An 18,257-nucleotide genomic window follows, 5' to 3' on the forward strand; every position below is an offset into this window, starting at 1 on the left:
AGTTCTAGTTCAGTTCTAGTTCAGTTCTAGTTCAGTTCTAGTTCAGTTCTAGTTCAGTTCTAGTTCAGTTCTAGTTCAGTTCTAGTTCAGTTCTAGTTCAGTTCTAGTTCAGTTCTAGTTCAGTTCTAGTTCAGTTCTAGTTCAGTTCTAGTTCAGTTCTAGTTCAGTTCTAGTTCAGTTCTAGTTCAGTTCTAGTTCAGTTCTAGTTCAGTTCTAGTATTATTATATTTTAAATTTGCTTTAAAAAACATACACAATTTTCAAAGTCAACATTAAGATTTTTAACTAAAAAAAGGGCGACAAAATCTCTTTACCCTGTTTATATAAACCTAAAAATAGGCTTTAAATTTTGACTAACAATATAACAAATTACACGAACAAATTTACAGTTTTTTTTTTACTCTTTTGAGGTTTTTGTTTTTATTTTTATGACAATTTTTTTTGTTGTTTTTATAGAGTAAACACGTACCTTTAAAACAAGCACAACCCATGATGTATCCCATCATCAGCGTAAAGTTTTTTTAAAGCTCAACCTTGATGCCAATGAGATAGTGGGAGGGGAAGGGGAGAGCGTTGTTGTAACGTTGTGGTGGGGGGTTTTGTTACTGTAAATTACTTTTTTCTAGTTGGTGTTGTTGTTATCGTAAGGGTTTGGTTGAATTTTCATTTAAAGTCTATTTACTGAGACTGTATTGTTTTTTCTTTTTTTTTTTTTTTTGTGTTGGTAGTGTTAGTTATAGAGTCAATGTAGGAGTTTGAGTAAAAGTGTAAAAAAGAGTGAGTATTTTAATGTATGTGTGATGTAAGTATGTTTGGAAGTAAAGGGCAACAGGCAGTCATAAATTCAAAAGCATGTTTGTTGTTAGATTTGTTTGTTACTTTTTTCTTTATAAGAATAACATTTTTTTCTTTAAACACATACACACACTTTTACATATGTTTTTTTTTGCATACATAAGTTTGTTTAAGAAAATAGAAAACAAAAAGAAAAAGAAACATATAAAACTTTAACTAAAGATGTCTTATAAATGCACACTTTCTGTTACAGGACTCTTGTTTTTATAAACTGAAAATCAGGCTGGAAAATTTTATTTTCAATTTTGTTGTTGTTGTTGTTGTTAGGAAAATCAATGTCAAACAAAACTAATAAAGATGTAGTTGTTGTTGTTGTTGTTGAAAAAGCTTGTGTAGCACTCATTGGTGATGTTGTTAATGGAGGAGTTGTTGTTGCAAAACATTTGAAAGGTTTCCATTTATTTTCTTGTTGATTTAATAAATTATTTATATTAATAATGTTGTCATTATTATTGTGTTGTTTATTATATTTATTTTATATTGTGTTTTCATTTTCATTTATTATAAATCATTTCATTTTCATATTTATTTATTTATTTTAATTTAAACAAATACATTTCATTAGCACCTTTTCGTTTTTTCTGCTAAAACACTTTGAATTTTTAGTGAAAATAAAAAAAGTAAAACTTTTTTGATTGCATTTGGTTATTTAAATGTGTTGCTAAGTTTGAAGGCTTTTTTTAAATCAATAACAATATTATTGCTTTATTGGAAATCATGTTGGTTTTTTTCTTTGGGTTTTGTTGTTTTAATTATTATTTAATTTTAGTTAATAATTCCATTTTTTTAATTATTTTAAACTATTTTCTTTTTTTTTCTTATCACATTTTATACCTTTTTATTTACGTTTTTTTCTAAATTTTCTATTGGTTTAATGAAGAAAGCGATAAATTTGTGCGGGATGTAGTAAAATGGCTGCTGATTTTATTTTCTTATCTCTAAGTTATTTTTGATTTGTTTTAGTTTTCAATTACTTATTTTGCTGCTACAGTTATTTGGTGTTATTTGTTTTTTTATTAAATCACGTCATATTTTATATACTAAAATATTTTGTTTAAAGCGTTCACAATCTTTGCTCTAGTTCTAAGAAAAAATTATTATTATATGAGAAAGAGTTCATAGGCTAGACTATAGTCTAGTCTATAGTCTAGTCTATAGTCTAGTCTGTAGTCTAGTCTATAGTCTAGTCTGTAGTCTAGTCTATAGTCTAGTCTATAGTCTAGTCTATAGTCTAGTCTATAGTCTAGTCTATAGTCTAGTCTATAGTCTAGTCTATAGTCTAGTCTATAGTCTAGTCTATAGTCTAGTCTATAGTCTAGTCTGTAGTCTAGTCTATAGTCTAGTCTATAGTCTAGTCTATAGTCTAGTCTAGTCTATAGTCTAGTCTATAGTCTAGTCTATAGTCTAGTCTATAGTCTAGTCTATAGTCTAGTCTATAGTCTAGTCTATAGTCTAGTCTATAGTCTAGTCTATAGTCTAGTCTATAGTCTAGTCTATAGTCTAGTCTATAGTCTAGTCTATAGTCTAGTCTATAATCTAGTCTATAGTCTAGTCTATAGTCTAGTCTATAATCTAGTCTATAGTCTAGTCTATAGGCTAGTCTATAGTCCAGTCTATAGTCTAGTCTATAGTCTAGTCTATAGTCCAGTCTATAGTCTAGTCTATAGTCTAGTCTATAGTCTAGTCTATAGGCTAGTCTATGGTCTAGTCTATAGTCTAGTCTATAGTCTAGTCTATAGTCTAGTCTATAGTCTAGTCTATAGTCTAGTCTATAGTCTAGTCCATAGTCTAGTCTATAGTCTAGTCTATAGTCTAGTCTATAGTCTAGTCTATAGTCTAGTCTATAGTCTAGTCTATAGTCTTGTCTATAGTCTAGTCTATAGTCTAGTCTATAGTCTAGTCTATAGTCTAGTCTATAGTCTAGTCTTAGTCTAGTCTATAGTCTAGTCTATAGTCTAGTCTATAGTCTAGGTCTATAGTCTAGTCTATAGTCTAGTCTATAGTCTAGTCTATAGTCTAGTCTATAGTCTAGTCTATAGTCTAGTCTATAGTCTAGTCTATAGTCTAGTCTATAGTCTAGTCTATAGTCTAGTCTATAGTCTAGTCTATAGTCTAGTCTATAGTCTAGTCTATAGTCTAGTCTATAGTCTAGTCTATAGTCTAGTCTATAGTCTAGTCTATAGTCTAGTCTATAGTCTAGTCTATAGTCTAGTCTATAGTCTAGTCTATAGTCTAGTCTATAGTCTAGTCTATAGTCTAGTCTATAGTCTAGTCCTATAGTCTAGTCTATAGTCTAGTCTCTATCTAGTCTATAGTCTAGTCTCATAGTCTAGTCTATAGTCTAGTCTATAGTCTAGTCTATAGTCTAGTCTATAGTCTAGTCTATAGTCTAGTCTATAGTCTAGTCTATAGTCTAGTCTATAGTCTAGGTCTATAGTCTAGTCTATAGTCTAGTCTATAGTCTAGTCTATAGTCTAGTCTATAGTCTAGTCTAGTTAGTCTAGTCTAGTCTATAGTCTGCTATAGTCTAGTCTATAGTCTAGTCTATAGTCTAGTCTATAGTCTAGTCTATAGTCTAGTCTATAGTCTAGTCTATAGTCTAGTCTATAGTCTAGTCTATAGTCTAGTCTAATAGTCTAGTCTATAGTCTAGTCTATAGTCTAGTCTATAGTCTAGTCTATAGTCTAGTCTATAGTCTAGTCTATAGTCTAGTCTATAGTCTAGTCTATAGGTCTAGTCTATAGTCTAGTCCTAGTATAGGTCTGTCTATAGTCTAGTCTATAGTCTAGTCTATAGTCTAGTCTATAGTCTAGTCTATAGTCTAGTCTATAGTCTAGGCTATAGTCTAGTCCTATAGTCTAGTCTATAGTCCGTAGTCTAGGTCTAGTCTAGTCTATAGTCTAGTAGTCTATAGTCTAGTCTATAGTCTAGTCTATAGTCTATAGTCTAGTCTATAGTAGTCTATAGTCTAGTCTATAGTCTAGTCTATAGTCTAGTCTATAGTTAGTCTATAGTCTAGTCTATAGTCTAGTCTATACAGTCTATAGTCTATTCTATAGTCTAGTCTATAGTCTAGTCTATAGTCTAGACTATAGGCTAGTGTATGGTCTAGTCTATAGTCCAGTCTATAGTCTAGTCTATAGTCTAGTCTATAGTCTAGTCTATAGTCTAGTCCATAATCTAGTCTATAGTCTAGTCTATAGGCTAGTCTATGGTCTAGTCTATAGTCCAGTCTATAGTCTAGTCTATAGTCTAGTCTAGAGTCTGGTCTATAGTCTTATCTATAGTATAGTCTAGTCTATATTCTAGTCTATAGTCTAGTCTATAATGTAGTCTATAATCTAATCCATAGGTTAGTCTATAGTCTATACTATAGTATAGTCTATAGTCTAATATATAGTCTAGTCTATAGACTAGTCTATAGTCTAGTCTATAGTCTAGTCTATAGTCTAGTCTATAGTCTAGTCTATAGTCTAGTCTATAGTCTAGTCTATAGTCTAGTCTTTAGTCTACAGGAAATATTGTATCAGTTCCACAACTAGATCAACAGATCTATAGAATACATGTTTAATTCTAGAGTTAGTTGTGGAACTAATTTTCAAAAATATTAAAATTTAAGTTGTGACGTCTTATATAATTTTAGGGGATCATACGCCAATATTGTGTATTCTTTTGCGATAATTCCCATTTATATTGTGAAATTTGAATGTCTTTCCCCCCTCCGAAGAACAATGCATTTGGCACAAAATGCATTGTACAAAATGCATTGAACCATTTTTGAACTATATTTCTAAGCAATTCTTTTTGAGATTTTTTACCCCTTTAATTATGCTATAGGCTTTAAAATTTTTATTTTTTTTATACTTTGAAAACATTTCTTATAATGTTTACATTTTTGTTGGTATTTTTATAAAAAAAATTGTTACATTTTTATTAAGGTAAAGTACCCAAATAACTGTTTGAATAAAAGTAATTAAAGCATTAAACCCTTGAATTAGAATTAGACTAATATTTAAAGGATTTGTACCTAATTAAGAGCAACTAAATTATATAAACATGTAACTGAAATATTTGTGTGTAAAATCCTTTCAACATTTATTTTTTTAGCTTAAATATTGTAAATTAAATTGCTCAAAGTTGTTTTCAGGGAGTTTGCTAAAAAATTCTAGAAAAAAACAAGTATATTTTATATTATTTATAATTACAAACATGACCCCTTTTAGTTATGCTTTGAATTTTGTTAGATGGTTTGACTAAAAGTGAAAAGCTCTTGACATTATGTGGAAAAATTTTAGAGTTTTTAAAATATAAAAAGTTATTAAATAAACATTAATATATAAATTGGCAGGAAAAAAGGAAGAAATGAGTTTTAGTTAGAGAGCAAAAAAATTTGTATGCCTAAAAGTATACACTTTTTGCAAATTTCCATACTAAAGTAAAAAATTTTTATTATATTTAACTTTAAATAGTTCCCTTAAGATACAATTTTCTAAAAATTTTTGTTTGATATTAATAAAACTTTTAAATGAAATCTGTTTCAATTATTGCTAAAAAGGGCAGAGTTGGAAAATTTCCTAAACCCTAAAAATGGTCTACACTTGCTGCTAATATTTATACTATTCATAAAGCAATAAATTATTATAAAAGTGAATGCTTAAGAGAAAAATCAAAAATTAAGTATTTCCCTTTAAATTTATACAAAAAATTTTTCTTAATAAAATTTTTACGTTTTACCTTTTAATGTTAATAAAACAAAAACGTAAATAAAAACAGTAAAATGTCATCTTCAATATAAAAATAAATTAAAATCAATTAGTTTGAAATATCAAATCATGACAACTATAACAACATATATAAAATAAATCATCATAAAATGGAAAAAAACTGGAACAATTGTTGTAAAATGCAAAAATAACAAGAAAATAAACATTCCATCTCGACAAGACTACGTTTGTCTGTCACAAGTCATAACAACGACCAACAAATGCCAAACGTATGAGGGTTTGTGACAGATAAAATGAAAATAATATAAACGGGGAACAAGCTCAACTGTATTGGTCGGTTATGGGGTAGTTAAAAACAAGACGGTGTGTTACAAATTGAAAGCGGTTTTTTTTCAATTCTTTAATTAATAATCCGCAATATTGAACATTTTTTTTTTTTTTTTGGAAAACTTGATGATCGATTGATAAAGCTTTCTATAGAAAACTATAGACTATAGTTTAGTTAGGTCCAGTCTATAGTCTAGTCTATAGTCTAGTCTATGTCTAGTCTAATAGTCTAGTCTATAGTCTAGCTAAGTCTAGTCTATGTCTAGTCTATAGTCTAGTCTAGTAGTCTAGTCTATAGTCCTAGTCTATAGTCTAGTCTATAGTCTAGTCTATAGTCTAGTCTATAGTCTAGTCTATGTCTAGTCTATAGTCTTAGTCCTAATAGTCTAGTCTATATCTAGTCTATAGTCTAGTCTATAGTCTAGTCTATAGTCTAGTCTATAGTCTAGTCTATATCTAGTCTATAGTCTAGTCTATAGTCTAGTCTATAGTCTAGTCTATAGTCTAGTCTATAGTCTAGTCTATAGTCTAGTCTATAGTCTAAGTCTATAGTCTAGTCTATAGTCTAGTCTATAGTCTATAGTCTAGTCTATAGTCTAGTCTATAGTCTAGTCTATAGTCTAGTCTATAGTCTAGTCTATAGTCTAGTCTATAGTCTAGTCTATAGTCTAGTCTATAGTCTAGTCTATAGTCTAGTCTATAGTCTAGTCTATAGTCTAGTCTATAGTCTAGTCTATAGTCTAGTCTATAGTCTAGTCTATAGTCTAGTCTATAGTCTAGTCTATAGCCTAGTCTATAGTCTAGTCTATAGTCTAGTCTATAGTCTAGTCTGTAGTCTAGTCTATAGTCTAGTCTATAGTCTAGTCTGTAGTCTAGTCTATAGTCTAGTCTATAGTCTAGCCTATAGTCTAGTCTATAGTCTAGTCTATAGTCTAGTCTATAGTCTAGTCTATAGTCTAGTCTATAGTCTAGTCTATAGTCTAGTCTATAGTCTAGTCTATAGTCTAGTCTATAGTCTAGTCTATAGTCTAGTCTATAGTCTAGTCTATAGTCTAGTCTATAGTCTAGTCTATAGTCTAGTCTATAGTCTAGTCTATAGTCTAGTCTATAGTCTAGTCTATAGTCTAGTCTATAGTCTAGTCTATAGTCTAGTCTATAGTCTAGTCTATAGTCTAGTCTATAGTCTAGTCTATAGTCTAGTCTATAGTCTAGTCTATAGTCTAGTCTATAGTCTAGTCTATAGTCTAGTCTATAGTCTAGTCTATAGTCTAGTCTATAGTCTAGTCTATAGTCTAGTCTATAGTCTAGTCTATAGTCTAGTCTATAGTCTAGTCTATAGTCTAGTCTATAGTCTAGTCTATAGTCTAGTCTATAGTCTAGTCTATAGTCTAGTCTATAGTCTAGTCTAGTCTAGTCTATAGTCTAGTCTATAGTCTATAGTCTAGTCTATAGTCTAGTCTATAGTCTAGTCTATAGTCTAGTCTATAGTCTAGTCTATAGTCTATAGTCTAGTCTATAGTCTAGTCTATAGTCTAGTCTATAGTCTAGTCTAGTCTAGTCTATAGTCTAGTCTATAGTCTAGTCTATAGTCTAGTCTATAGTCTAGTCTATAGTCTAGTCTATAGTCTAGTCTATAGTCTAGTCTATAGTCTAGTCTATAGTCTAGTCTATAGTCTAGTCTATAGTCTAGTCTATAGTCTAGTCTATAGTCTAGTCTATAGTCTAGTCTATAGTCTAGTCTATAGTCTAGTCTATAGTCTAGTCTATAGTCTAGTCTATAGTCTAGTCTATAGTCTAGACTATAGTCTCGTCTATAGTCAAGTTTATAGTCTAGTCTATAGTCTAGTCTATAGTCTAGTCTATAGTCTAGTCTATAGTCTAGTCTATCTAGTCTATAGTCTAGTCTATAGTCTAGTCTATAGTCTAGTCTATAGTCTAGTCTATAGTCTAGTCTAGTCTATAGTCTAGTCTATAGTCTAGTCTATAGTCTAGTCTATAGTCTAGTCTATAGTCTAGTCTATAGTCTAGTCTATAGTCTAGTCTATAGTCTAGTCTATAGTCTAGTCTATAGTCTAGTCTGTCTATAGTCCTAGTCTATAGGTCCTAGTCTATAGTCTAGTCATTAGTCTAGGTCTATAGCTTAGTCTATAGTATAGTCTAGCTCATAGTCTAGTCTATTAGTCTAGTCTATAGTCTAGTCTATTAGTCTAGGTCTATAGTTTTTCTAGTCTATAGTCTCGTCATAGTTCTAGTCTATAGTTAGTCTAGTCTAGTCTATAGTCTAGTCTAATTAGTCTAGTCTATAGTCTCAGTCTATAGTCTAGTCATATAGTCTAGTCTATAAGTCTAGTCTATAGTCTAGTCTATGTCTAGTCTATAGTCTAGTCTATAGTCTAGCTCTATAGTCTAGTCTCTAGTTCTAGTCTATATGTCTAGTCTATAGTCTAGTCTATAGCTTCGTCTATAGTCTAGCTCTATAGTCTATAGTCCTATAGTCTAGTCTATAGTCTAGTCTATAGTCTAGTCTATAGTCTAGTCTATAGTCTAGTCTATAGTCTAGTCCTTATAGTCTAGTCTATAGTCTAGTCTATAGGTCTAGTCTATAGTCTAGTCTATAGTCTAGTCTAGGTCTAGTCTATAGTCTAGTCTATAGTCTAGTCTATAGTCTAGTCTATAGTCTAGTCTATAGTCTAGTCTATAGTCTAGTCTATAGTCTAGTCTATAGTCTAGTCTATAGTCTAGTCTATAGTCTAGTCTATAGTCTAGTCTATAGTCTAGTCTATAGTCTAGTCTATAGTCTAGTCTATAGTCTAGTCTATAGTCTAGTCTATAGTCTAGTCTATAGTCTAGTCTATAGTCTAGTCTATAGTCTAGTCTATAGTCTATAGTCTAGTCTATAGTCTAGTCTATAGTCTAGTCTATAGTCTAGTCTATAGTCTAGTCTATAGTCTAGTCTATAGTCTAGTCTATAGTCTAGTCTATAGTCTAGTCTATAGTCTAGTCTATAGTCTAGTCTATAGTCTAGTCTATAGTCTAGTCTATAGTCTAGTCTATAGTCTAGTCTATAGTCTAGTCTATAGTCTAGTCTATAGTCTAGTCTATAGTCTAGTCTATAGTCTAGTCTATAGTCTAGTCTATAGTCTAGTCTATAGTCTAGTCTATAGTCTAGTCTATAGTCTAGTCTATAGTCTAGTCTATAGTCTATGTATAGTCTATAGTCTAGTCTATAGTCGTCTCTAGTATAGTCTATAGTTAGTCATAGTCTAGTCTATAGTCTAGTCTATTCGTATAGGGTCTATAGTATAGTTATCGTATAGTATATTAGTCTAACGTCTTAGTCTAGTCTATAGTTATTAGTTAGTTCTATAGTCTAGTCTATAGTCTAGTCTATGGTCTAGCTATATCTCGTCTAGGTCTAGGTCTATAGTTTAGTCCATAGTCTAGTCTATAGTCTATAGTCTAGTCTAGTAGTCTATATTATAGTATATTAGTCTAGTCTATAGTTCGTCTACGTCTAGTCTATAGGTTAGTATATAGTCTAGTCTTATTAGTCTAGTCTATAGTCTAGTCTATATTCTAGTCTAATGTCTAGTCTCTAGTCTAGTCTATAGTCTAGTCTATAGTCTAGTCTATAGTCTAGTTCTATAGTCTAGTCTATAGTCTAGTTATATAGTCTAGTCTATAGTCTAGTCTATAGTCTAGGTCTATAGTCTAGTTTCTATAGTCTAGTCTATAGTCTGATCTATAGTCTAGTCTATAGTCTAGTCTATAGTCTAGTCTATAGTCTAGTGACTATAGTCTCGTCTATAGTCAAGTTTATAGTCTAGTCTAAGTCTAGTCTATAGTCTAGTCTATAGTCTAGTCTATAGTCTAGTCTATATTCTAGTCTATAGTCTAGTCTATAGTCTAGTCTATAGTCAAGTTTATAGTCTAGTCTATAGTCTAGTCTATAGTCTAGTCTATAGTCAAGTTTATAGTCTAGTCTATAGTCTAGTCTATAGTCTAGTCTATAGTCTAGTCTATAGTCTAGTCTATAGTCTAGTCTATAGTCTAGTCTATAGTCTAGTCTATAGTCTAGTCTATAGTCTAGTCTATAGTCTAGTCTATAGTCTAGTCTATAGTCAAGTTTATAGTCTAGTTTATAGTCTAGTGTGTAGACTAGTGTACTTGTTGCAGATCGATCGACAATGTTTTCTATATATAGAAAACAGATCGATCGATAAAGTTTTCTTTAGAAAACTTGTTGCACATCGATCGCCAATGTTTTGTATAAAAACAAACATTTGTTGTCATTATTGTTGTTTTGAAAACTATATCAATGTTTAAATGTGATTACTTTTAAATGGCCTTTTGTCGTTTTAGTATTTTTTAGAATTTAGTTTTTTGAGTTGTTTTATCTAAAAATCTATAGACCTTTAAACCAGCATTTATTGTGTTTGATTTTGAAACTTATTCAATGAAAAAAAAAAACTCTTTTAATTAGGTCTTGGCCACAATTTTAAGCTACTGGCTTTTACCTTGGTAGATTAAAGCAAAAAATTACTTTGTCTAATAGTAATTGGCACTAGAATTAATTTGATTTTCTTTTACACTTTTCCTTAAAAATATTTCTCATGCCAATTAAAGCAATAGCGTTACAATTTGAAATATAACAACATTTGTTGTATGAAAGCAAATAATAGAAGTAATACTGTATTGCATACTTTTTGGCTGGCTATTAAGTAGGGTAATTAAAGCATACCTTTTGGGTTACCTACTGCAAAGATATCTGCAAAATTAATCTTATTTAATGCAATTAAATTTTGTAAATTTGCTTTAAATATATATTTTTTATAGTTCAATTCTTTTGGAAAAATGATACAGGATTTAGGGAAATTTAATGGAAAAATCATGTTTCTTTTGTTAGTTACAGAACGTGTGGCCTACTTAAGGGATTTGGTAGTAATTGATGAAATGAGTAAATCGTTTATGATTGACTAAAAACTGTGTAAGAATTATTAAAATGTTTAGTTTTTATTAAAGAAATAGTTTAAAATCGATTAATTTTATCTAAAGAATTTTCATTTACATCTTTGTTATCGTTGAAGGTTATACACAAGTTTTCATTGAAATTATTTCTTTCTTCTTATTTTACAAATTTAAAAAAAATTAAATTAATAAAAAATTTTTTCAGAGACATAAAACAAAGTCTAGCGCCGTAATATGTGCTAAATGAAAAAGAAAAATCTTTTTACAGATAAATATTTACAAACATATGTGTGTGTTTGTTTGTACTTTAAGGCCTTAAGCTATGATTTAATTGCATACTTTAAGGTTTTCCAAATAAAATAAAAACAGAAATGTTGCATACTTTGAGGATTATTGTTGAACATGTTGTACCTGATAGACAACGACATTAAAGATAAAAACAATGACAAAAAATAGTATTTTTATTGATTTTGGTGAGTTTTAGTTAAGATGTTAAAAAAATTGTGTTTTTAGGTGATAAATTAAAAAATGAATAAGGATTTCTATTCATCTATGAAAATATTTTCAGGTTTTATGAATTTCTTTTGCCAATTATACTTCAGTCTACTGGCGTTGACAGCAACTAAACTTTGTATACAGGTGGCAACAGCTGCAGTCATGATAATTAAGTGCTAGTTTCTTATAAAGTCAAAATACTTTTAAAATTAGTTTGCAAAGCAAAACAATTTAACAAGAAACACCCCAAAGTAAATTTTGTTGACATTTTTATAGTTTTATGACTGAAATTTATATATATTTTTTTAAGTTTTTACAAAGTGTTTGAAAAGATTAAACAAGTGCGAATGATAATGTATGTTATTGTTTTAAATTGCGTCATTTTAATCATATCAGTTTTTAAGGCTTTATCAGATGATTGTTTTATAAAAGATTAATTTTGTTTTTTCTAAATTCTGTTTATTTCTTTTTTTGTAATAAAATGTTTAATACATTTTAATACTTTAAAATCAATTCAGTTTTATACTAGTTTTGCTTTTTGTTATATGTAATTAATTTAAACTTCAAAAATTCTAGTCATACAGCGCCTATGAAACGCTTATATTGGATTTACCGAGGCGAATGTGAAATATTTTTATATGTCCCAAATTACTTAATAATCATTCGCCCTGTTTCCTTTATCAATAATTTGTACATTTTTTACATCTAGTTGAACTAAGTTCAGTTCTAGTTCAATTGTAGTTCAGTTCTAGTTCAGTTCTAGTTCAGTTCTAGTTCAGTTCTAGTTCAGTTCTAGTTCAGTTCTAGTTCAGTTCTAGTTCAGTTCTAGTTCAGTTCTAGTTCAGTTCTAGTTCAGTTCTAGTTCTAGTTCAGTTCTAGTTCAGTTCTAGTTCAGTTCTAGTTCAGTTCTAGTTCAGTTCAAGTTCAGTTCAAGTTCAGTTCAAGTTCAGTTCAGTTCAGTTCAGTTCAGTTCAGTTCAGTTCAGTTCAGTTCTAGTTCAGTTCAGTTCAGTTCAGTTCAGTTCTAGTTCAGTTCAGTTCTAGTTCAGTTCAGTTTTAGTTCAGTTCAGTTCTAGTTCTAGTTCAGTTCTAGTTCAGTTCTAGTTCAGTTCTAGTTCAGTTCTAGTTCAGTTCTAGTTCAGTTCTAGTTCATTTCTAGTTCAGTTCTAGTTCAGTTCTAGTTCAGTTCTAGTTCAGTTCTAGTTCAGTTCTAGTTCAGTTCTAGTTCAGTTCTAGTTCAGTTCTAGTTCAGTTCTAGTTCAGTTCTAGTTCAGTTCTAGTTCAGTTCTAGTTCTAGTTCAGTTCTAGTTCAGTTCTAGTTCAGTTCTAGTTCAGTTCTAGTTCAGTTCTAGTTCAGTTCTAGTTCAGTTCTAGTTCAGTTCTAGTTCAGTTCTAGTTCAGTTCTAGTTCAGTTCTAGTTCAGTTCTAGTTCAGTTCTAGTTCAGTTCTAGTTCAGTTCTAGTTCAGTTCTAGTTCAGTTCTAGTTCAGTTCTAGTTCAGTTCTAGTTCAGTTCTAGTTCTAGTTCAGTTCTAGTTTAGTTCAGTTCTAGTTCAGTTCTAGTTCAGTTCTAGTTCAGTTCTAGTTCAGTTCCAGTTCAGTTCCAGTTCAGTTCCAGTTCAGTTCTAGTTCAGTTCTAGTTCAGTTCTAGTTCTAGTTCAGTTCAAGTTCAGTTCAAGTTCAGTTCAAGTTCAGTTCTAGTTCAGTTCAGTTCAGTTCAGTTCAGTTCTAGTTCAGTTCAGTTCTAGTTCAGTTCAGTTCTAGTTCAGTTCAGTTTTAGTTCAGTTCAGTTCTAGTTCTAGTTCAGTTCTAGTTCAGTTCTAGTTCAGTTCTAGTTCAGTTCTAGTTCAGTTCTAGTTCAGTTCTAGTTCAGTTCTAGTTCAGTTCTAGTTCAGTTCTAGTTCAGTTCTAGTTCAGTTCTAGTTCAGTTCTAGTTCAGTTCTAGTTCAGTTCTAGTTCAGTTCTAGTTCAGTTCTAGTTCAGTTCTAGTTCAGTTCTAGTCAGTTCTAGTTCAGTTCTAGTTCAGTTCTAGTTCAGTTCTAGTTCAGTTCTAGTTCAGTTCTAGTTCAGTTCTAGTCAGTTCTAGTTCAGTTCTAGTTCAGTTCTAGTTCAGTTCTAGTTCAGTTCTAGTTCAGTTCTAGTTCAGTTCTAGTTCAGTTCTAGTTAGTTCAGTTCTAGTTTAGTTCAGTTCTAGTTCAGTTCTAGTTCAGTTCTAGTTCAGTTCTAGTTCTAGTTCAGTTCTAGTTCAGTTCTAGTTCAGTTCCAGTTCAGTTCCAGTTCAGTTCTAGTTCAGTTCTAGTTCAGTTCTAGTTCAGTTCTAGTTCAGTTCTAGTTCAGTTCTAGTTCAGTTCTAGTTCAGTTCTAGTTCAGTTCTAGTTCAGTTCTAGTTCAGTTCTAGTTCAGTTCTAGTTCAGTTCTAGTTCAGTTCTAGTTCAGTTCTAGTTCAGTTCTAGTTCAGTTCTAGTTCAGTTCTAGTTCAGTTCTAGTTCAGTTCTAGTTCAGTTCTAGTTCAGTTCTAGTTCAGTTCTAGTTCAGTTCTAGTTCAGTTCTAGTTCAGTTCTAGTTCAGTTCTAGTTCAGTTCTAGTTCAGTTCTAGTTCAGTTCTAGTTCAGTTCTAGTTCAGTTCTAGTTCAGTTCTAGTTCAGTTCTAGTTCAGTTCTAGTTCAGTTCTAGTTCAGTTCTAGTTTAGTTCTAGTTCAGTTCTAGTTCAGTTCTAGTTCAGTTCTAGTTCAGTTCTAGTTCAGTTCTAGTTCAGTTCTAGTTCAGTTCTAGTTCAGTTCTAGTTCAGTTCTAGTTCAGTTCTAGTTCAGTTCTAGTTCAGTTCTAGTTCAGTTCTAGTTCAGTTCTAGTTCAGTCTAGTTTTTTCTAGTTTAATTCTAATTCTGTTCTGTCATTGTGATCGATCGACGAGGTCTTCTAGTGAAATCTCAGTGATCGATCGATAAATATTGATAGAAAAATATGTATTAGTCCTACCTCTGTAAAGAAGGCTTAGTATTGTACAGAAAAAAATAGAGATAGATCGATAAGGTTTAATGGTGGACCGACATTGTTTTCTAGAAAAATTTTAGTGATCGATCTACAACTTTTTTAGGATTCGCAAACAATTTCCTACATCCCCTTTTTCTTATATTAACTGATTTATTCCGCATTTATTGATGATGATTTAATAATAAATAGATATCGGTTTCTACTAAACTTAATAGAAAAAAATTACATTATTTCAAATTAATCCTTTCGGGAATTATAACAACAAAGTTAATCATTATGATTTGCTGTAACCTTCCCCTTCAGTCTTTCCTTTGTAGGATGAAATGGAAATATTTAAAAGAACATCAATTGTAATTGATATTAAAATGAGTCACTAGTTTATGACAGTTTTTTTTTTTTGTTTTCTCTTCTTTCTTTGTGGGGTCAAAATTATTGGCAATGACCTTTAATGGCTAAATGGCGTCTAGAAAACAAAAAACATAGAAAGATATAATGGGAAAAAACAAACAAAAACTAAAACCCTCTTAAATACCAGAAAAAGGAGCAAATTATTTTTCATGTTTAACAAACACGCAAATGTTAAATTGACAATTTGTAAGACTTAAAGACAAAGTGTTAGAGGAAATTAGTAAAAACCAAAAAAAAGATGACCACAAAAGTGGTTAAAGACAAATTTGATGGTTGTTAAAAGGACAAAATTAGGAAAAGGCTAAATTGAGATAAATTAATAGGAAAATAAAGGAAGTTTTTCTCAGAATTCTATAAATTTGTTGTAAATTAATTAGGTTTTATTAATGTTGAAGAAAAAATTAGTTTTTAGTTTTTACTTTATTGTTTGCAACTTCCTTTTTTGATCATTTCTAAACACTCAAATATTTCCATTTCCCATTAATTTTCTTCTTGTCTTTTTTTCTTAATTTTTCCATTAAATTTATTTGATGTTTTTTTCTTATTTTTTGCCAGTTTGTCATTGATTCCCCAAGTTAAGGAAAATTTTTATTGTTTACATTTGTTGCTATACAATACGAATCTCATAAAATTTAATTTTTGTGTGATGTGGAAAATTGTTTATAAATGAATGCAAAAATTTTTGATGTTTTAATTATAGGCCATAAATTATAAACACAAAAATTCATTGAAGAAAACTTTTGTGAAAAAAGATATTTTACAAAATATCAAGAACACAACTAAAAAAAAATCAAAACGCCAGACAGACGTTAAATGTGTAATTTTTTGTGTTTTCTGATTTAAATTAAAACGGAAGTTTATGTGAGTTTATTTCAAATAGTTGTATTTTTTAATAGAAAATGTTTTAAAAATATTTTTTGTTAAACAATATGAAGAAAAATTTCAATGTCAAGTAAATATTTGTTTGACTCATACAAATGTACATTTGTTAAGAGATAGTGTGGGAAAATTTTGGTGATTTTTTTTAAATTGTAAAATTTTTAAGGAAAATTTGCGTCGAGATCAAAATTTAAATAGAAATCTTAGATCGATCGAGATTTAAAGCAACATAAAAAAACTCTAGAGAGAACTTGTGATCGATATCAATAGTGATCTAGAGAAAACTTGTGATAGACTTCAACTGTTCTCTGATGATCGAAATCATCAAAAAAAAAATTGGTGATCTACATCAAAAACTGTCTATGATCGTGTGTCTTATGATCGACATCAAAAGTTTTCTATAGAAAACTAATTATCGACATCAATAGTTTTCTATAGAAAACTAAAGATTCTCTATATAAAATTTATGATCAACTTCAAAAGTCTTCCATTGAAAACTAATGATCGACATCAGAAGTTTTCTATAGAAAACTAATGATCGAAACTAAATGTTTTCTATAGAAAACCAATGATCGGCATAAAAATTTCTATAAAAAATCTAATGGTCGACATCAAAAGTTTTATATCGAAAACTAATGATCGACATCAAAAGTTTTCTATAGAAAACTAATGATCGACATCAAAAGTTTTCTAAGAAAACTAATGATCGACATCAAAAGTTTCCTATAGAAATCTAATGATCGACATCAAAAGTTTTCTATAGAAAACTAATGATCACCATCAAAGTTTTTTATAGAAAACTGGTGATCGACATCAAAAGTTTTCTATAGAAAACTGGTGATCGACATCAAAAGTTTTCTATAGACAACTGGTAATCGACATCAAAAGTTTTCTATAGAAAACTGGTGATCGACATCAAGAGTTTTCTATAGAAAACTAATGATCGACATCAAGAGTTTTCTATAGAAAACTAATGATCGACATCAGATGTTTTCTATAGAAAACTGGTGATCGACATCAAAAGTTTTCTATAGAAAACATGTGATCACCAGTCTCTTTAGAAAACTGGTGATCACCATCAAAGTTTTTTACAGAACACTGGTGATCAGTATCAAAGTTTTCTATAGAAAACATGTGATCACCAGTCTCTTTAGAAAACTGGTGATCACCATCAAAGTTTTGTAAAGAAAACTGGTGATCGCCATCAAAGTTTTGTGAAGAAAACTGGTGATAGACATTAAATGTTTCCATAGAAATTTAATGATCGATACCACAATTGTCAATAGAAATAATTTGATCGACATCAAAGTTTTCTACAGAAGACCAGTGATCGATATATTATTAAACTGAAACTAATGCTAAAATCTCTATTATAATTATGAACAAATTATTGAAATTTGAATAAATATTTCAAATATTTTAGTCCATAATTATTAACTACCAGACATAAATTAATTTTGTATAAAATACTTTCATTCAATACAAAAAAAAAAAGAGAGTCGAGTGCCAGACTTTGTTGTATAATAAAAATCCCTTAAAAGGATTTACTATTTATTAAGCAGACTTTATGAGGCCTACACTTTTATGTTTGTATAAATACAAACAGACTAGTCTGTGGCAAGTAATTAATGCCACCTTTTTACAATGTTTATTTGTGATTTTTTGTTTATTTTTCTTTTTGACCATTTTGTTTGTTTTCATTAAGTTTACACGCACACCTTTAACACCTGGTAGTCTTCGTAGTCTCTCTCTTTCTGTGTATGAAATTGATTTGAGCAAATCAAACAAATAAATTTTAGTTTTTTCATGCTTTTTTTATTGCCAACAATCCACTGTTGTTTATATTTATGATTTGTTTGTTGCTTTGTTTATAAGCCACTGTGTCAGTCAGTCGTTGACACTTTTTTTATGTTTGATATAGAGGGAGAAAAGCTGTTAAATGTTAAAAGGACCTAAAGGGAAAATTTTACTTTAAAACTTCAAAACTTTATAACTTATAACTTTATAATTTATAACTTATAACTTTATAACTTTATAACTTTATAACTTTATAACTTTATAACTTTATAACTTAATAACTTTATAACTTTATAACTTTATAACTTTATAACTTTATAAATGTATAACTTTATAACTTTATAACTTTATATCTTTATAACTTTATAACTTTATAAGTTTATAACTTTATAACTTTAAATTTCAATAAACATTTTAAATTTGCAAAAATTAAAAAATTTTTGATAAAAAATTCAATAAATATTTCAGGAAAAAGTTCAAAATTAAAAAAAAATTATTAAAAATTCTCGAAAAATTATTTTTTTTTTTTTTTTTTTTGGAAAAACGTACTTATGCCCTTTATCTATTACCTCTCATTTTATATCCAATATTTGCGTTCTATGACCTCGAAAAGCAATTGAGCGAAATTCATAGTCGTATTATTAAATGGACGAGAGTGAAAAATACCCAAACACAAAAATATGTTAAACATTAGCAATGAAATAACAACTTAAACAAAATGTAAACTATTTAACAAATAATTTAACTAATTGAAATTGATTTATGCTTTAGCATTTTTTGCACATTTTACTTTTCAAAAAGCAGACGTTGACGACT

General features: G+C 29.6%; 1 protein-coding gene across 2 annotated transcripts in view; it reads right to left on the reverse strand.

Annotated features, from left to right (window-relative positions):
- LOC119604547 (myb-like protein I) overlaps positions 1 to 18,257 on the reverse strand; it is a 178,182-nt gene that overhangs the window by 85,970 nt on the left and 73,955 nt on the right. The gene's annotated exons all lie outside the window — the stretch shown is intronic.

Source organism: Lucilia sericata, unplaced genomic scaffold, assembly GCF_015586225.1.
Source record: "Lucilia sericata isolate MDLA Ls3-8-SP2 unplaced genomic scaffold, ASM1558622v1 Contig000402F_arrow, whole genome shotgun sequence".
Taxonomy (NCBI): Eukaryota; Metazoa; Arthropoda; class Insecta; order Diptera; family Calliphoridae; genus Lucilia; species Lucilia sericata.